Source organism: Clarias gariepinus, chromosome 12 (assembly GCF_024256425.1).
Source record: "Clarias gariepinus isolate MV-2021 ecotype Netherlands chromosome 12, CGAR_prim_01v2, whole genome shotgun sequence".
NCBI classification, from domain to species: Eukaryota; Metazoa; Chordata; class Actinopteri; order Siluriformes; family Clariidae; genus Clarias; species Clarias gariepinus.
In genome coordinates this window covers 21,710,144-21,725,500 of record NC_071111.1, presented here as the reverse complement: position 1 = coordinate 21,725,500, position 15,357 = coordinate 21,710,144, and positions in this window count along the sequence as shown.

Below are 15,357 nucleotides of genomic sequence, written 5' to 3'. Positions count from 1 at the left end.
CCTTGACTCACTCATCAGGGACAATATAATCATTTTGATTTATACATATTTATTTATACTAATTTCCCTAATTTCCTCTTGCACAGGTTTCAGGTTTAATTCGAGTCATGGAGTTTGCATGTTCTCCCTGTGCTTAGTGGATTTCCTCTGGGTATTCCAGTTTCCTCCCATAGTCCAAAGATATGCAGATTAGGCTAATTTAGTAGTTCATTTCCAAATCTTCCATAGTGTGTGAATAAGTGTGTATGTGTGTCTACCCTGCGTTGGATTGGCACCCTGTTAATGGTTGTACCCCGCCATGTGGCCTAAGTCTCCTGGGATAGATAGGTCTTAACGAAACATGGTGAGTAACTAAATGTGGATTATTTTCCATACTGATTTTCTTTTTTAATACTAGTCATTAAAATGTATTAGTCTAGCCAGGTTTCTTATGAAAGACCTCAATTAACCTGGAACTGTATAATTGCTACTATTCAGAAGCTCCATCATTTTAAATTTCAAGCTGTGCTTTTAAGATCAGTGAAGGTAGTCAAGGCCATGGTTCGGTACAGCAAAGCTGCTTGTGTAATTAAAACTTCAGCACAATTCAGCCTTTGGTAGGATAGTTAAATAGGCTGGACTTTAGATGACAGCAGGTGTTATCATCAGCAGAGATCTGTCTCCATGGTGACGCTGAAGCCATGAGGCGATTTAAAGTTATTGGATGGTTGATTCTGTATATCTGTTTGTCACTTGGGGGTTGAATAAACATTTAGATGTTTGCCAGCTTGTGAAGTTGCTCAAATGGAAACAACGATATGCATGTGAGTATCAAGAGCACTTTTATTGAAATAAAAGACAATTTCATGACCTCCATCAGCATAACCATCTATAAGACATAAGCAAAAGACATTCTTGCTTTGGTAGCCTGATATTTACAAACAGAGGTATTAAAAATCACTGATGCATTCATGTGGTTTTTATACCCGCTAGTTCAATAAATGGTAGCCTTAATTGAAAAAACAAATGAGTGAATGATGTAAAATTTATTTATTTAATCAGGGAAGAGTTGAAAATTACAAAGAGAGAAAAGTTTTTACACAAAGAGAATAAGATCATACTGTTCGTGCACATGAGAAGCATAAGGATTAGGATTTCCTTAGAATAAAATAATATGAACATAAACAGTGATTACAGTCAGTTATGTTTTTTTTTGGCATTTGGCATCAGTAAACTACCACATTAAATTTGAAATAAAACAATAAAGACTTTTAGCTTTAATAGTGTCAAAAAAAGTGTGACATTAACCATTCAGGAATTACAGCCATTTTCATACACACATACATTTTAAGGGCTCATAAATAATGGAACACATGGCTCACAAGCAGTTGCTTGGCCAGGTGTGGCCTGTTCCCTCATTATTAATCCCTTGTTTCACTGAATTCTAAATATGATGTACCAAGAGGCCATTGTTAGACTGAAAAATGAAATAAACCTTCTGACAAAAACATTGGAAATGGCCAATACAATAGTTTGGAACATGCTTGAAAAAAAGGAATTAACTACCAGACTCAGTGACAGCCAAAGGCCTTGAAGACCACAATAAACAGTTAAAGTACTGTAGATAATCGCAGAAATCTGTCCATGGTAAAGAAGAACCCTTTCACATCATCTAGCCAATTTAAGAACACTCTTGATGAGGTACAGTTAGTGTCATCAAAGTCTACAGTTAGGAAATATCTTAATGAGTATATACAGACACTTCACGATAAGTTACAAACCACTGTAATGCTCAAGACCAGAGATTAGATTGGATCGATGAAATTAAAATTAACTTGTACTAGAATGATGGAAAAAGAAAAGTATAGAGATGGAAAGGAACAGCTAATGATCCAAAGCATACAACATCATCTGTCAAAAATAGTGGAGGCAGTATTATGGAGTAAGTGTGTATGGCTGCCAATGGAATTGGGTCACTGGTGTTTATTGAAGACCTGACTGCTGATAAAAATAGCAGGATGAATTCTGAAATATAGGGTTGTACTCTCTGCTCAGATTTAGCCAAAAGCTGAAAATTTGATAGAACACAGTTTCACAAAGCAGATGGAAAATGACCCAATACATACAGTGAAAGCTACCCAAGAGTTTCTCAAGGCAAAGAAATGAGATAGACAAGTCAGAAGGCAGAAAGACATAATAAAAAAAGCAGCAGCTGCAGTAAAGGCCTAGCAAGGCATCTCAATAAAGGTAATTCAGCAATTGGTCATGTTCATGGGTTCCTGACATCAGGCAATTACTGACTGCAAATGATTTTTATCCAAGTATTGAAGGCAATCCATATATTTATAATTATATTAGGTTGTTTCATTGTTTATGAGCCACCCAATGTGGTGTGTGTATGAAAATGGCTTCAGTTCCTGAATGGTGAATAGCACACTTGTGTCAAACACCTTGGATTAAGGCTGAGAGTCTTCACATTCACGAGGGTTTCATTTCAAATTCAGGGTTGTGGTAGTCAAAATGCCATATGCCAAAAGAATGTATATTTGTTCCAAAATTTATGTGTAGGTTTAACAGTATTAAAGCCATGTTTTCTTCGTAGAACATTGCACAAAACCTCATATGGCTTTTGCCAGATGTCGTCTTCCCATAGTGCATCCTGGTGCCATCTCTTCCTCAGGAAAGTGTCTCACGTGCACCCAGCTGTCCACATGTTATAAAAGAAAATGTGATGCATCAGACTAGAGTACCTTCTTCCCTTGCTCCATGGTCCAGTTCTGAAGCATATTTGTGCTTTCAGGGGTGGAGATGGGTCAGCATGGGCACTTTGGGGTTACCCCAGCCATCATAACCAGCATTAGAAAAATCTACAAAAAAAAAAGTTCCCGCAAGCTGAATGTTTTTTTGTAGTTCTTCTGTGGGAATGGATCAAGTGGAATAGTTTTCACTCCCCAGGCACATCAATAAACCTTGGCCAACCATGACCATTATGCCAGTTTACTGGTTGTCCTTCTTCTTGACTCTAAATATCTACAGGACATTTAGAGTCACACAGAGTCAGGCGTCAATTTAAATAAAGTTAGCTGTGGATGGTTTCCAGTCAGGGATTAAACCTAGCAATGCGTTAAAAGGCTCTCAGACTGGGTTAAGGCTTTTAGTGTACAGACTGTACGTGTATTCTTAATATTAGTCTTTATTCATGTATTAATGGTTAGGACAGTGGAGCATCAGTATAAAGCATGAGCGAGTATCTCATTATTTATGAATGTTGTAGCTATAAACTACAACAAATGGTAATAGAGGCCCTTTAGGACAGCAATCACAGTGCCCCAGGAACAATGGAGAAGGAGCAGTGTTTAGTAATAGTAAATGAGTGTTTTTTAATACTTTAATATTTAATACTAGTTTAAAAATTGTTTTAAATATCGTGTATAATAATAAAAAAATTACAATGTTGTCATTAACGCCACTATGCCTCGCTAAAGTGTATGACCACAAGCCACCGCTTACTAACTTTAAATCTAAAATTTCAGGAGTCAGGAAATAAATACTCCTAGATTTAAACTTATCTATATTTAAATGATCTAACTTCAAAGCCAAGGATTAATATCAATCCAGGAGTAAATCAGGGTTCAAAGGAAACCTCTCATGAGGCAGGTTTAAGTTTGTCAAACAAAGGGTTTGACAAAGTTAAACCTTTTTAACAAAGTTAAACCTTTTTCAAAATACAGTACTTGGACTACATCAATCTAGACCAAGCGGCACCACCAGCCAGACAAATAAATTTCGCTTTCGAAGCACAAACTTTCACATCAGAAGATACAAACTTAGACCATCTTGTCTCCAACTGTACATAGTTTAAAAGATTTTGGCATGTAGCACCTTTAATCATAAAAATTGTGATTTATGTGGAGTCAGTGAACTGCAGTATTTAAAGTTCTAACTGTCTGCAAGGCAAGCCGTAAAATAAGGCTGAATTATATTTGGATACCTGATGCTCATAGGCTACAGTATAACGCTGGTACAGTCTATGAATATGGAAACCTTTTAGAAACTCTATGCTGTATAAATTGAATTTCCTTCATATGTTCATATACAGACTCAGAACTGGTATTTCATTCATGCTTAAGGTGCTTGCACTCGATTATAGTTTTCAAACACATTGGAAAGGTGTGACTGTGCATTTTTAGGAACACTTTTTCGTTCAAAGCAAATTTTTAACCAGCATCCCCGTGAGGATGTTACTACAACATGGCATTTGCATTGGTTTTTATAGAGTGCTTTGGATTTTGGAAAAATCTATTTAATTGTCTTAAAAACACTGCATTTCATATCAAGAAATTTATGATTCCTTACTCAGTGAGCACTGATCTCTTATTTAAATCATCTAATGGTTGATTCACTGCCTCGTCACTGATCCTGTCTGGAGGTCTGCAAGCTAGAAAACTACTATACGTGCAGCTCCCACATAGAGTTCTTTAATTATCAGGTTCCTTGAATTTGTTTGCTTTTGCAGGCTTGTCAGACATTATTTAAGATGGACGAGCGAGGTTTGAGCTTTTCTAGATTGATTCTTGGTTTAAAAGCAACACTATCTTTGCTCATCATAATCTTACAAATATACACTGGTGATTTGAGTTTAATATGGTTTAGGGCTATATAGGGGCAAGAAGCATTAGAACTTAAAACCAATTCTAAAAGAGCGTACGTGTGTTCCCAGGGCCCCATGTTCTATAGTTCATTTTTTCTCACACTACAGTAACTTTCCTATTCTGGTTTGTTCTTAATGGTGCCCTTTCAAGTGTCTTTTAAGAAAGAAAAAATGGCAGTGAATGATGATAGCACAACTACATATACACTCTGTTATGTGTTATCTGTGTTACTGACAGGCCGGAAAAAAAAAAAAAAAAAAAAAAGACTGTGTTTTTCTCATCTGCGTGGAGGGCAGTGGCCTGCACTTTGTGAGGAGCACTAGATTTTTGAAGTTGCACTTGAAATAAATGTGTTTCATGAATATCAAGACAATGTTGTTGACCTTTTGTTAACGTCAATCAAAAAGAATAATCAATATTATTTATTGATAATATATTGATCAATAAATAAGAAAATTGGCAAAAAAGTGATATTTTTCATGACTACAGGCACCGACTTCTTACACACACACACACACACACACACACACACACACACACACACACACACACACAAACACAGTTGTTTTATCATTCATATATATGACCAAGTTATATTCTCCAGCAAAGTAATTAAAAAAAACCTTACAGCTGTTTTATGTACAGAACTCTAAAAAACTCTTTGCAACAGAGGTGCGTTTGAAAACATTTTAACATAAAAGAAACTTTCATAAAGGTCACTAAAGAGTAATAAAATAAACATAGTATGTTGTGTGAAAGCTCTTTGTTTGAAAATAATCACTAGTGTTAGATACAGATTTGAATAAAATTAAAAAAATTTCACATTAACCTGCTAATCTCATGGCACCCAACTTAACACTTTATGGGAGGTTTTTAATTAATATTATAAGAGTTCTCCTCCATCACCTTTAAAACACTATAAGAAAACACCTGAAGGAATATTTCATTAAAAAAAAAGGGTACCTGTCTTTACTATAGTTCCAGGGACATGTGGCATCTGTTCCAAACATCTCACCTCACCATCATGGACAGGACATATACTGTAGAGTGGCTATGAAATGAGGACAGATACAGTTTTTGTTATCTTGGAGATCTTTTGATAGTGCTTTGCTACCCTCGATTGCTTCAGTTACACAACCAGGGATTGAAAAGCTCCAGCTTTTTTTTTTCCCACGCTGAGCTAATAAAAATGACCACAGCCCATCACAGTTGAAAGTCAAATGGCTTTGTATGCCATCGAGAAGGAGATTAGCTTTACCTGACTGAGTTTACAAGTCATTTTGAGAGTCAAATCTGTGATATTTTTTTTATTTCTTTACATTTTTTTCTGACATGTTGGTGTTATACCTTTCACTTAGATGTTAAAAGTTGCACTTAGTAAATACAGCTGAATAAAACTAAAATCTGTGTCGGTCTTCATTTTAGGCTGCAGAACGAAAAAGTGTGGGACGGGGGGGGGGGGGGGCGGGGGGTTAGGGGGCGATTATATTTTATACCCATTGTATTGATAGACAGTGGGATTCAGTGGACGTCTCTAGCCGATGGTTCTAACCTGCCCACATCTTTGTTTACTCTTCACTCAGGCGGCCAGAATGTGTGTTACCATGGTGACAACTCTGTCGTACTAAAGAGAGAGACTTTGGTAGATTCATTAAAACAGTTTCTTCTCATTATATTAGTGGTCCAAGCCGACATCTGCAATATTGTTTAGAGATCGCAAATTAGTTTAGAGAGCACAAATATACAGTATATATATATATATATATATATATATATATATATATATATATAGTTTTATTTAATACATTATCTAACCATCAACCTAAAAACATTTTAGATTATTATATAGATTTTTTGTTTTACTTTTAAGACAGTCAAACTGATAACATAACATTTACTGAATGTAGGCTGTTAATGATACAGACACTTATATCGAGCAGGAACACAGATTCAATCTATGGTTAAATAAGTCTCAGTGTGTTTTCAGAGCTGTAATGAATGACCTCTAAAATGCCTGATTCCCTGCATATTGACAGCACCATATCATCCAGCTGTGTACACAGAAAGCAATCATTCTCCAGCCAGCACAAACAGCATATACTGTTCACACACACACAACATATAAGGTAAAGAGAATATGCAGCTATGTCTAAAACTACCCGATTTAAAACTTATTAACCTATTAGAAAACTGAAACATATGACCTAGAAATCAATTGTAATTCTTTCCTTTTAGGACATAGGGGTAGGAGACAATACACAGCTCTCTTGTTTAATAGCTCTACTTGAGCACTGTAATCAACAGCCCATGCCAGTGCTGAAGGTGCTAAGGTGTGTGAGGGGGTGGTGGAACAAAGGGCAGAGTGATTAAAGAGAGGAAGTGAGGGCAAGTGAGCAATCCACAGGGAGAGGCTTTAATCATCAATCACTGGCCCGTGATGAAGTGAGTGATTTAAGCACTCACGTATGCATTCTCTCTCCTCTCTCATCAGGTACAGGGCACAATCATAGTGCCACTCCTAGGAATCATAATCAAACCTCTCACTTGTATCATAAATATGCAACATTTGGAGATCTTTCAGCATGTGCACCATTAACTTCGCCCTCAGCAATAAACTGGAAAACAGTTTTTGGAGGCAAATCAGACAAGATCATATTCCTTCATATAAAAAAGCTAACACTGTAAACCTTTCCCAAAGTCTACTTCTATTCCTCCAATTTCCTTTTGGCCCACTGAAAGCCATTCAGGGTTGCCCTTATTACTAATGATGCTTGTATCATTGACCCATAAATTGCATTTACTGATAGGTCACCATCTGGCATTTTGGATAGAAAGGACAGTAGATGGCTAGTAGAGGTCAGCTAAATGTTACCTCTAAAAATGGCAGAACAGAGAGAGCATCTGAAGTATCTGTTTCTATTATATCCATCTATCATCTCTCTATCTCTATTCTAAAGATTGTTTTAGAAGAAAAGTTGGCAGTGTATTATTCTCATGGAAAAATCTCATTTTTCATATGCTCAAAAGCAGATCCTCCAACTTTGAAATTTTAAAGCATAACAATCCAATAAAGGTAGAGACATATGATCTGTGTGCTGTGAGAGTGCAGGTTGTATGACAATAACAGATTTCATTAAGGGATTGGAGGACCTGTATGTAGCTGGGTCAAAAATTTATTTCTAGATACTGTTGAGGAATTAAAGTGCAATCAGAAATTGCACCCTTGAGTAATCAAGCAACTCGTGAGAGGAAGCACAGGAGAAATCCCTGATTGCTCCCACCACATTAAAATCTCTGCTGCATTTAATGAATATTTCCAAAATTAAGGATTTAATTTTTGTTCAGGTGAAATGCTCAGATATTGGCACATTAAATATTTAAATATGACTCCAATAAGCAGAACAAACGCTTAAAAAGCTTACAAAAAACTACATATAATTATTTTGTCCTGCTGTAGAAATCAACTAATTAAGTATAGGTAAGGTGAGATGCATTTTAGATCCCCATAAGCTTTAAATTCATAATATCCAGAGACTCGCAGGCCTTGTTATTTCTTGTCTAGTTGTTCCATGAAGAACTTGTATGAGGCTCCAAAATGGTTTAAATTCACCTGAAAATAGTAAAATAAGCTACATTTTTAACTTTTCACTTTTCAATTTTTAAATTGAATTTTATATATAAAGCATTATGTTCTTTATAGTCTTATGCTGTATGTGTTAAATATACATTATATTCAGAATTACAAATACTATATGTCCTACGTCAACAATAAATCGTCAGCAGATACTGGTGGGTAGACGCAGCCACAGAAAGTGTGTCTTTGCAGAGTCCTGTTTAATCAGTTTGTTAGTTCAAGTGCTCCTGTGTTTAGCCAAAGCAACTTTCAAATAATATTACAGAGGATTATTGTCGTGATAAGTAGAAATGATGCTCCGTGCTGTGTTTGTTTCCATTGTGTGGTGTGCTTCAGCAACCATAGCAACCATATATTGGCTCGAACCTTGTCAAACCTATTTATTCATGTGTACGACCATAGCGTGATCCAAAAACCAGCAGCCATGCAAAGTGCCACTGTGTAAATGATTTATAATCTATTTTGATATTTATCAATGTATAGCAACAGTAAACATTCTGTCATAATAATGATAATAATAATAATAATAATAATAATAATAATAATAATAACAACAACAACAACAACAACAACAACAATAATAATAATAATAATAAATACGCTATGATATAGAAATGTACCTTGTTGAATCTTTGCCATGGAGACTAAAGGCAAATATGGGATCAACAACGTACCAGCAAAGTGTACCTAATAAAGTGGCCAGCAAGTGCATACAATACACTGTTTACAATATGTAATGCCTTTAAAAAAAGAAGAAGAAAAACTTAAGTTCTAGATCTAAATGCTCTAATTATAAGAGATATTGCCACTGGTGTCATTTCACTGACTTTACACATACAAAAAGTGCAACTTTTTTTCTAAAGCTCTCAGGGACATTATTAAACAACACTTGAAAGGAAAAATCTGCAGAGCCATAGCAAGGCCTGTAAACACAGCTGTCACAAAATCTTAACTGATGATATGCAGGAGGAAAATTCACAGGACAACAAGTAATCCTCCCTGTCTAAATGCACAACGCAAGAACTCACAATGTGCTCTCAGATTAATGATAAAGAAAGTTAAAGAGAAAACAGCAGTCTTGTGAAAAGAGTTGTAAGACACCTTGAAAGCAGCAAAACTACAGGTACCCAGGGAACAATGAAACTGCACTGCAGTCATCGCCATTCTCCACACCCCGGCAAAACTATTCTGCTTAGAAAAGAAGCACAAAGATTTGACCTCGATCCTGCCCTAAACTCGATCCAAGCCATTTCCACATGTTTGGGTTTTAAGGGGGTTCCTGGGAGGCCAGCATCTCAGACATGAAGCAGGCAGTCCGATCATGGCTCCCGCACACTAAGAAAACTTTCCACCATGATAGTATTCAAGCACTAGTGAAACGCTGGGATATTGTATCAGGAGAATATATGTGGAAATGAGGAGCTTTTACTCTCATAACTGTGTTCTGTTATTTTGCGCAATCAAAACTCCTGGGGAGATTTGAATGTCTCTCTTAAAACTATTTTAAGAAACCAGAACTCTTTTGGAGCATTAAACCCAATTATTTGCCAATAATTCAGCTTGTAATATTTGATGAAAGATGGGCTACATGTTTTTTTCCCCCAAGAACACCAAATCTACAGTGGAGCATAGAGGAGGTGGAGCTGATTCTAGGCAAAATGTATTGGAGCATAAAAAGAAGCCATGAGTGGATTGATGTACTGTACAGTGACATATTGGAGCAGAATTTAATCTGACTGGCCAAGAAACTCAACTTGGGAAAAGGTACATTTTAACAAGAGAACAAAAGCAAAACCAGCATCAAATAAAGTTAAGACATACTTGAGTGGTCTAGTCAATTTTCTGTCTTGAATCCCATTGAAAAAAAAATATGAAGGATTTTAAAAGTATGAGTCCGTGAAAATGGTCTATCATAGCCTTGGGGAAGTGAAGAAAGTTTGAGAAGAGAAATGCACAGTGCTGCAAAGGCTAATTATTTCTTACGGTAGACATCACAAATTGTCAGCTGTCATTGCCAACATCAGCTTATAAAATACTAATACTGGGGTCTGAATTCTTTCAGTATACGTTTTCTTACACTTCAAAATTCATATACTTTGTCCATAGTTATAAATACAATGTCAAAAGAGGCAATACTGTGTCATAATGATTAGCACTGTGAACTCGCACCGCCAGAGTCAAGGGTTTGTCTCCCATCTCGGGTCAGTGGAGCATGTTCCCCCTTGTGCTTGGTGGGGCTCCTAGGAGTACTCTAGTGTTCTCCCACAGTCCAAAGGCTTATTGTTCTTCCCAAATGTTTTGTAGTGTGTGTGCACTGTGATGGATTTGCACCGCCTCGTGCCCTAAGTCACCTGGGATATGCTCCAGGCCTATGTGCCCCTGTACAGGATTAGCGATAAAAAAAAATGAATAAAAGTTGTCAAAAGACATTCTGTATGTAAATTGGAAGTGGATAATTTAAGAAAAAAAAAAACATAAACACAAGTGTCCAAATGTCTGTGAAGACTCTCAGTCATCCAATGAGGTTATCTGGAAGTTGAGTCATTTCAACTGGACTAAGTGAACTAAGAAGAAGTCCAGTTAACATGACTCAACTTCCAGACAAGTGTTCACAATTACACAATGGCTGTTCTAAAGAAATTATGCAAAAGTGGGCCTAACTTTTTTAATTAGCTGACATACAGAAGATTGTTCAAATTGCATAGACTGGTGGAGTAACTCTTCCTCCACTACTTAACCTACTCTCCATCCCAAGATGGAGCTCTGAAATGACAAGTTTGAACCCAAATGCGCTTTGAAAATGCCATTCGGTGCAGTTGATGTGCTCCCACTGTGCTGCAGAATGTTTATGGAGATGACACCATTGACAAGAGCCATGTGCACAGATGGATGAAGAAGTTTAAAGAATTGGAAACAAGCACTGAAGACAAACAATGCAATTAGAAACCATCAACTGAAACAAAAAAGAATTTTCAAAGAGAATTTAAGAGTTGGATTTAATGATGGCACAAATGCATCACTTGTTATGGAACTACACCCACTTACAAAAGTGAGTACACCCCCTCTAATTTCAGCAAACATTTTAGTACATCTTTTCAAAGGACAATACTATAGAAATGGAACTTGGATATATTTTAGAGTAGTCAAAGTGCATAACAGTATAGATTTACTGTCCTCTGAAAATAACTCAACATACAGCCATTATTGTCAAAATAACTGGCAACAAAAGTAAGTACACCCTAAGTGATAAAAGCTGTACATCTTTAACCATGCAAAGTCACAAGTCCTATTCATCATGTTCATGTGTTTGTTAATGGGCAAGTATGTTCCCAGACCCGAACCCTATCGAGCACCTGAGGGGCGTCCTCAAGCACAAGGCGCCGAAGCACCATGTGTCTAACATCCAGCAGCTCTGTGATATCATTATGGAGGCATGGAAGAAGATCCCAGCAACAACATGTGCAGCGCTGGTGAATTCCATGCCCAGGAGGATTAAGGCCATGCTAGATAACAATGGTGCTCACACAAATCATTGACACTTTGGACACAGTTTTGACATGTTCACTTAGGGTGTACTCATTTCCATTGCCAGCTATTTTGACAATAATTGTTGTATATTGAGTTATTTTCAGAAGACAGTAAATCTGTACTGTTATACAAGCTGCACATTGACTACTCTAAAATATATCCAAATTTCATTTCTATAGTATTGTCCCTTGAGAACATATAATAAAGTAGTTGCTGAAATGTAAGGGGTATACTCATTTTTTGAGATGCTATATGTTGAGTAGTACATTTATATGGAGGTAGTACATATATATTTATAGTTACTCTATAATTTCGAACGACCTATATAAGTTAATAAAAAAAGTTATGTATACTTTTGCATTATGTTTAATATATCCCTCTTGTATGCATTTGTTTAAAAAGAATGGACTGTATAAGCCTTTTTTGTATTCAAACTCAGTGGTGCAATTTCTGACATTTTCTCCCGCTCTAATAGAAGAGCTTAAACATTTTTTTTTCAACTCACCGCTGTTGCCAGAGAATTTTTCAGTAGCAAATGCAAGAGCAACAATAGAACAACAATGAATGGTCATGTGCCTAGAGAGACATAAGCAGCTCTGAGAATATTTTCCTTATTATATTAAAAACGAGATGTCAGCAGATCTCAACTTGCTGAACACTGAAGGTTTTTATCCCATTCAAACAGACCATCAAGTGACTCAGACTCAAGGGACAGTAGCTAAAGAGGTTTTGGTTGAACACCCACTAAAACACCCGCCACAAATATTTTTAATTATACAGTTTCTCAGCCTTTTCTAATATCTTTTCCAATCCTGTAATCTAGTATTATCCCACTGTGAGTTGGCAACTTTAATCCCTACTAGAACATGGTAACCTTGTAACATTCTTGTTATATAATTTACCTACAACATTTCAGTCTCATCAGAAAGAAATATCATACAGTTCATCTGTGGACAGAAATTAATCTTTTGTCCTGTCCTGGGAAGTTTCCACATTGGCATGTCTCTTTCCAAAATAACCACAGTTGTTTATATGGAGCTGACATTTTGCTAACTAGTCCTTCTGTGTGAACGTGATGCATGGCTCTGTGTGAAGATAATGGAAACCCTAAAAGGCATCTCTTATTGGTGCTTGGGCAAGACAGAGATGAGATGAAATGCAGATGAGAGGATGTGAAATACACACTGTTTTCACATCCAAACCTAGTTGGTGTAATAAATTACATAACATAATATACACTCATATACACTCTTGCCCTCTGTGTGACTTGTCAGTATCTCACTTGATGCTGATCCATCATAGAAAATCAACAAAATGTAATAAAGCCAAAACCTATTCCAAATTGTAGTGTGGTTTAACTTTATTAATTTTACTCCCATATTTAATTCATTTAGAAGACATATTTTCAGCACATGAGGCCACAGGACCTTTTTGTTCTGGGATATTACATGTCTTAGGAGTATTTTAAAAAGCTCCCATTCCTTGCTCTGCACTCATTCCTTGCTCTTATCCACCAATATTGGTTATAATAATAGGCCTACCCCTCCTGCTTGATGCTATTTAGAACAGCTATTAAAATGCCTGTCTTCTTCATTCTTGTCTATGATGTGCCCATAATACCCGTCATAACACTGGCAGGTAGAATAAAAAGCATTGGGCATTTGGCACAGAAAGTAAACACGTCATAGAAGGGTCTGCATGCAGAGATAATGCCACAGAAACTCGCTTGGCAAAGCCTGTGGCAAACACACATTCACAAAGGGGATCTCACATCACACTCGGCCTCCTTCTGTGTGCCACAGCAAAGAGAGGATATGTAATAGGGTGTTTATTTAAATTCATGTAATGCACCAGCGTCAGCCATCTGGACATTTTAAAAGCTGAGCGTAAGAGGTTTAAACTGATAGCTAGTTTTAACTAATAGGTAGTTAACATATATGAAAGGTGTCTTATAAAGGTGTCATATAAAAAAAAGTAATACATGATAAGGAATGACTATATACCTTGCATAATATGAGGGAAAGAATTTTGTAAATTATGCTATAAATATATAAATGTAAATGATTTAATGAGTAAAAGTTGTAAATGTTGGCAAATTAATTAAAATAATCAACTGCACTGAATATTTGGGCACCAAATATTAATCTGAATATCAACACCATAGCTCCTCATGTTTTCTTTTCGGGAATTGAACCCGGACCCTGGAGGTGCAAGGCGACAGTGCCTAATTTAAATACTTTATACAGTAAATGTAAAAGGCGGCTTATTGATTAGCACTGTTGTCTTGCACCTCCAGGGTTCGGGTTCAATTCCAGATTTGGGGTCTGTGTGCATGGAGTTCGTATTTAATGCTTGGCGAGTTTCCTCTGGGTACTCTGGTTTCCTTCCACAGTCCAAAAAGATGCAGATTAGGCTGATTGGTGTTCCCAAAGTGCCCATAGGGTATAAATGAGCGTGTGAGTGTATGTAGGTGTTTGTGTGTGCGCTGCTATGGATTGGCACCCTGTCCAGGGTGTACCCCGTCTGCAATAATGTTTAAGTGGGTGGTACAGTACATGTCAAAGTAACATCCCAAGGTTTTCCCAGCAGCAGAGGTTGACAAAAATACCGTTTGTACAAAATTCAATTTGTACATTCAATTGTACAAATTATACAAAACATGCCTAAAAATGTACTCCATTACAAGTAAAAGCACTATTTAAAATTTTTACTTAAATTGAAGTGCTTAGTACATACTCTAAAATGTACTTTAAGTACAAAGTAAAAGTTCTTCACAAAGAAACAGATAGAAAATCTATTTGATTGAGTTACTGATAAACAGCATTTTTTAATTTTTACACACTTGCACTTGAACATGAAAGTGCAGTAGACATTGATAGCGACAAAATTTGAAATTATTTAAAATGCTACCATTGCTACTTTGTATCAGGCAAGTAGTTGAACATATTACAGCAAACCTACAGAATATAATATTGTTAAAAGAAGATGACCAAAACTTTATAATTATAGGCTTGTTACATGAAACTCAAACCAAATTCATAAGAATTCATATCATACTTTTGCTCAATATGTTATAATATATAAAAATACTTACTAATCTTACCATTGACAAGCGTGCCTGTTGGAGAGGCTTGCAAAGAGAGACCGTTTGGGGAGGATCCGTTGCCCAGGTGACCATCAATCACTTTGGTGCGCTAACCAATCTACACTTTCATAATGACCTGCCAGCCAACACTAGACTCACTTTTTGTAAGCTTAAATGCAAAAAGTCTCTATTTTAAATATAGTAAAAGTACAGGTTTTGCATAAAAAATGTAGTAGAGGTAAAAAATATAACAAACACAAGATACAAAAAAATTACATAAGTAAATTTTACATTGTTTTTAGTAAAATCTCTGTACAGAACATTGGGTAGACATCATACTGCTTCCTCCCCTGTGCCTTTATGCCATCTTTTCCTCAGGCAAGTGACGCACATGCACCAGGCCCTCCACATGATGTAAAAGAAAACACACGTTGGTTAGAGAAAGGTGTTCTTGTGACAGTTTTAGTGCCTTGGAATTA